Source organism: Oncorhynchus masou, unplaced genomic scaffold (genome assembly GCF_036934945.1).
Source record: "Oncorhynchus masou masou isolate Uvic2021 unplaced genomic scaffold, UVic_Omas_1.1 unplaced_scaffold_2341, whole genome shotgun sequence".
NCBI classification, from domain to species: Eukaryota; Metazoa; Chordata; class Actinopteri; order Salmoniformes; family Salmonidae; genus Oncorhynchus; species Oncorhynchus masou.
The window spans coordinates 44,659-50,000 of record NW_027008803.1 but is presented as its reverse complement, the minus strand read 5'-3'; the positions used below and the strand labels follow the sequence as shown (position 1 = coordinate 50,000).

Sequence of the window (5,342 nt, the reverse complement as noted above, 5' to 3'; positions counted from 1 at the left end):
TAGTAGTAGTAGTAGGCCTGTTAGTAGTAGTAGTAGTAGTAGTAGTAGGCCTGTTAGTAGTAGTAGTAGTTGTAGACCTGTTAGTAGTAGTATTAGTAGTAGTAGTGTTAGTAGTAGTAGTACTTGGCCTGTTATTAGTAGTAGTAGTGTTAGTAGTAGTAGTAGGCCTGTTAGTAGTAGTAGTAGTAGTAGTAGGCCTGTTAGTAGTAGTAGTAGTTGTAGGCCTGTTAGTAGTAGTGGTAGTATTAGTAGTAGTAGTGTTAGTAGTAGTAGTAGGCATGTTAGTAGTAGTAGTAGTAGTAGAAGTAGTAGTGTTAGTAGTAGTAGGCATGTTAGTAGTAGTAGTAGTATTAGTAGTAGTAGTGTTAGTAGTAGTAGTAGTAGTAGGCATGTTAGTAGTAGTAGTAGGCCTGTTAGTAGTAGTAGTAGTGTTAGTAGTAGTAGTAGTAGTAGTAGGCCTGTTAGTAGTAGTAGTAGTATTAGTAGTAGTAGTGTTAGTAGTAGTAGTAGGCCTGTTAGTAGTAGTAGTAGTAGTACTAGTAGGCCTGTTAGTAGTAGTAGTAGTTGTAGACCTGTTAGTAGTAGTATTAGTAGTAGTAGTGTTAGTAGTAGTAGTACTTGGCCTGTTATTAGTAGTAGTAGTGTTAGTAGTAGTAGTAGGCCTGTTAGTAGTAGTGGTAGTATTAGTAGTAGTAGTGTTAGTAGTAGTAGTAGGTATGTTAGTAGTAGTAGTAGTAGTAGAAGTAGTAGTGTTAGTAGTAGTAGTAGTAGTAGGCATGTTAGTAGTAGTAGTAGTATTAGTAGTAGTAGTGTTAGTAGTAGTAGTAGTAGTAGGCATGTTAGTAGTAGTAGTAGGCCTGTTAGTAGTAGTAGTAGTTGTAGGCCTGTTAGTAGTAGTAGTAGTATTAGTAGTAGTAGTGTTAGTAGTAGTAGTAGTAGTAGGCATGTTAGTAGTAGTAGTAGTAGGCCTGTTAGTAGTAGTAGTAGGCCTGTTAGTAGTAGTAGTAGGCCTGTTAGTAGTAGTAGTAGACCTGTTAGTAGTAGTAGTAGTAGTAGGCATGTTAGTAGTAGTAGTAGGCAGGTTAGTAGTAGTAGTAGGCCTGTTAGTAGTAGTAGTAGGCCTGTTAGTAGTAGTAGTAGTCGTAGGCCTGTTAGTAGTAGTAGTAGTAGTAGTAGTAGTAGGCCTGTTAGTAGTAGTAGTAGGCCTGTTAATAGTAGTAGTAGGCCTGTTAATAGTAGTAGTAGTAGTAGTAGTACTAGCAGCAGTTGCAGTATTTAGATGCCCTTCACAAACTAGCTTCAAAATAGTTTTTGTGTGGTATTGCTGCTGTTAGCTATATACGCCATACTATTTGTTAGTTACTGTTGAATTAAAGTTTAAAATAAATTTGCTTGTCTTTAACCATAGTGAAAGAAAAGGAGACCATAGTGCCAAGTGCATGTAGGATTTTAACATTCCATTTTCTGATTTTGAATGGTGTGAGCATACCCTAACAACAGAATGGTGTAGGCATAAACCGGTCATTAAAATATTCACATCATTGACATCATCATCTATAAGGAAATAGAAAGCATTTTACATTAAGACAATTTTCAGAGCAGATCAGAATCCCCTTGTGATTGATGCATTATGTTTGTCTCCTAACGTTGCTTTATTAAACTTGGAATATACTTCATGCTCGGGAGGAAGAAATTCAACAACTATCTCTGGTTTTCAATGCTCACAACTCTCAAATCAACCACACACTTCCAGCACATCATGTTTCTGTTCTATTAATTAGTAGCGGTATCTACCCTGTATATAATCTGAACGTTTCAGAACTCTATGACCTCAATGTTAAAATAGGTACTTTTTTCTCTCCATTTCCTGCTTTCAGTTTAGTTGTGTTTTACTTGAGAAAGGATGCAAGCTGGGTTACACCAGTCTCAGAAGTTGTATTTCTGTTTAGCTTAAAAGTAATCTACCATTAGGCTGCAAGTGTTGTAAAAGGTGTTGTTTTTTAAAAAAAGTCCAGTGTACAAGGGGTCAAAATGAGTCTCTCTGGGGAGAATGAGGAAGCTGGCCCTCCCTCTAGTATCTGTGAAGAGACTGAAGAGGAAGCCACTGCTTCTAGAATGAGTCTCTCTGGGGAGAATGAGGAGGCTGGCCCTCCCTCTAGTATCTGTGAAGAGACTGAAGAGGAAGCCACTGCTTCTAGAATGAGTCTCTCTGGGGAGAATAAGGAGGCTGGCCCTCCCTCTAGTATCTGTGAAGAGACTGAAGAGGAAGCCACTGCTTCTAGAATGAGTCTCTCTGGGGAGAATGAGGAGGCTGGCCCTCCCTCTAGTATCTGTGAAGAGACTGAAGAGGAAGCCACTGCTTCCAGAATGAGTCCCTCAGGGAGAATGAGGAGGCTGGCCCTCCCTCTAGTATCTGTGAAGAGACTGAAGAGGAAGCCACTGCTTCTAGAATGAGTCCCTCTGGGGAGAATGAGGAGGCTGGCCCTCCCTCTAGTATCTGTGAAGAGACTGAAGAGGAAGCCACTGCTTCCAGAATGAGTCCCTCAGGGAGAATGAGGAGGCTGGCCCTCCCTCTAGTATCTGTGAAGAGACTGAAGAGGAAGCCACTGCTTCTAGAATGAGTCCCTCTGGGGAGAATGAGGAGGCTGGCCCTCCCTCTAGTATCTGTGAAGAGACTGAAGAGGAAGCCACTGCTTCCAGAATGAGTCCCTCAGGGAGAATGAGGAGGCTGGCCCTCCCTCTAGTATCTGTGAAGAGACTGAAGAGGAAGCCACTGCTTCTAGAATGAGTCCCTCTGGGGAGAATGAGGAGGCTGGCCCTCCCTCTAGTATCTGTGAAGAGACTGAAGAGGAAGCCACTGCTTCTAGAATGAGTCCCTCTGGGGAGAATGAGGAGGCTGGCCCTCCCTCTAGTATCTGTGAAGAGACTGAAGAGGAAGCCACTGCTTCCAGAATGAGTCCCTCAGGGAGAATGAGGAGGCTGGCCCTCCCTCTAGTATCTGTGAAGAGACTGAAGAGGAAGCCACTGCTTCCAGAATGAGTCCCTCAGGGAGAATGAGGAGGCTGGCCCTCCCTCTAGTATCTGTGAAGAGACTGAAGAGGAAGCCACTGCTTCTAGAATGAGTCCCTCAGGGAGAATGAGGAGGCTGGCCCTCCCTCTAGTATCTGTGAAGAGACTGAAGAGGAAGCCACTGCTTCCAGAATGAGTCCCTCAGGGAGAATGAGGAGGCTGGCCCTCCCTCTAGTATCTGTGAAGAGACTGAAGAGGAAGCCACTGCTTCTAGAATGAGTCCCTCAGGGAGTGAGGGAGCTGGCCCTCCCTCTAGTATCTGTGAAGAGACTGAAGAGGAAGCCACTGCTTCCAGAATGAGTCCCTCAGGGAGTGAGGGAGCTGGCCCTCCCTCTAGTATCTGTGAAGAGACTGCAGAGGAAGCCACTGCTTCTAGAATGAGTCTCTCTGGGGAGATTGAGGAGGCTGGCCCTCCCTCTAGTATCTGTGAAGAGACTGAAGAGGAAGCCACTGCTTCTAGAATGAGTCCCTCTGGGGAGAATGAGGAGGCTGGCCCTCCCTCTAGTATCTGTGAAGAGACTGAAGAGGAAGCCACTGCTTCCAGAATGAGTCCCTCAGGGAGAATGAGGAGGCTGGCCCTCCCTCTAGTATCTGTGAAGAGACTGAAGAGGAAGCCACTGCTTCCAGAATGAGTCCCTCAGGGAGTGAGGGAGCTGGCCCTCCCTCTAGTATCTGTGAAGAGACTGAAGAGGAAGCCACTGCTTCCAGAATGAGTCCCTCAGGGAGTGAGGGAGCTGGCCCTCCCTCTAGTATCTGTGAAGAGACTGAAGAGGAAGCCACTGCTTCCAGAATGAGTCCCTCAGGGAGTGAGGGAGCTGGCCCTCCCTCTAGTATCTGTGAAGAGACTGCAGAGGAAGCCACTGCTTCTAGAATGAGTCTCTCTGGGGAGATTGAGGAGGCTGGCCCTCCCTCTAGTATCTGTGAAGAGACTGAAGAGGAAGCCACTGCTTCTAGAATGAGTCTCTCTGGGGAGAATGAGGAGGCTGGCCCTCCCTCTAGTATCTGTGAAGAGACTGAAGAGGAAGCCACTGCTTCCAGAATGAGTCCCTCAGGGAGAATGAGGAGGCTGGCCCTCCCTCTAGTATCTGTGAAGAGACTGAAGAGGAAGCCACTGCTTCCAGAATGAGTCCCTCAGGGAGAATGAGGAGGCTGGCCCTCCCTCTAGTATCTGTGAAGAGACTGAAGAGGAAGCCACTGCTTCCAGAATGAGTCCCTCAGGGAGTGAGGGAGCTGGCCCACCCTCTAGTATCTGTGAAGAGACTGAAGAGGAAGCCACTGCTTCCAGAATGAGTCCCTCAGGGAGTGAGGGAGCTGGCCCTCCCTCTAGTATCTGTGAAGAGACTGAAGAGGAAGCCACTGCTTCCAGAATGAGTCCCTCAGGGAGTGAGGGAGAAATGTCCCTAAAAGGAGTTTTCCTACAGAACAGGACACTGACAGGGAACATAAGAGGTAAGATCATCAAATAGGTGTGAAGGAGTTGAGAGTTCGTAACAACTATCCAACAAGCCAGTATTGTTGTGATTTGTCTTTATTTCATGCAATAGATCAAGTGAATCAGACATTTTGTTGGATACATTTACTATATCACAAATCTATTCCTAGCTGTTATATGAATTAAGACTGATGACAATTATAAAGTAACCATAGAAAAAACAGTTAAACATTTTTATAAGTGCGCGCACTCCATGTTGTAAATTAATATCCTGCTCTAAACAGGATCAAGACAGACAGACCAGTCTCGCCTGCACCTAGTGGTGTCTCCATGAAGAGTGACCGATCGATGGGACTTCCTATTCTCTTTAGGAAAGCAGAACTTTCCACTGAGCAAAGGTGAGATCTGAGACTATTCTTTCAAATCTGCATTCATGGGAAATATTAGAATGCAAAAGTAAAAAAATGTGAAGTGTGTGAAAATTGTTCTATTTTGATGATTAAAACACGTAAATAGGATCAAGACAGACAGACCAGTCTCACCTGCACCAAGCTGTGTCTCCATGAAGAGTGGTCAGTCGATGGGAATTCCTATTTTCTTCAGGGATGGAGAATTATTCACTGGGAAAAGGTGAAACCTGAGAAATAAAATGGTGTTTGATTATGCCACTTCCTTTTATGTACCATCTTCTGTATAGATAAAGACTGATGTTATTGCTCTCTGTGCTCATTTATACCCAGCAGTATCTCTGAGGAGAATGACCAGTCAATGGATCACCAACCCAGAGTCCCTACTGATGAGAAAGTGTGAATGATCGCAGTTTACACAGCATCCTACCTGT

The 5,342-nt window shown here is 44.7% G+C and overlaps 1 long non-coding RNA gene across 2 annotated transcripts; it reads left to right on the top strand.

Annotated features, from left to right (window-relative positions):
• Positions 1-4,375: 4,375 nt before the first annotated feature.
• LOC135533367 (uncharacterized) lies at positions 4,376-5,342 on the top strand. 2 transcript variants are annotated; one of them, XR_010454483.1, is made up of 4 exons: positions 4,376-4,518; positions 4,786-4,899; positions 5,018-5,131; positions 5,245-5,342. It is a non-coding gene; the product is annotated as an uncharacterized LOC135533367 (long non-coding RNA). The 2 variants fall into 2 exon arrangements; XR_010454482.1 differs by having other exon boundaries at positions 5,242-5,341.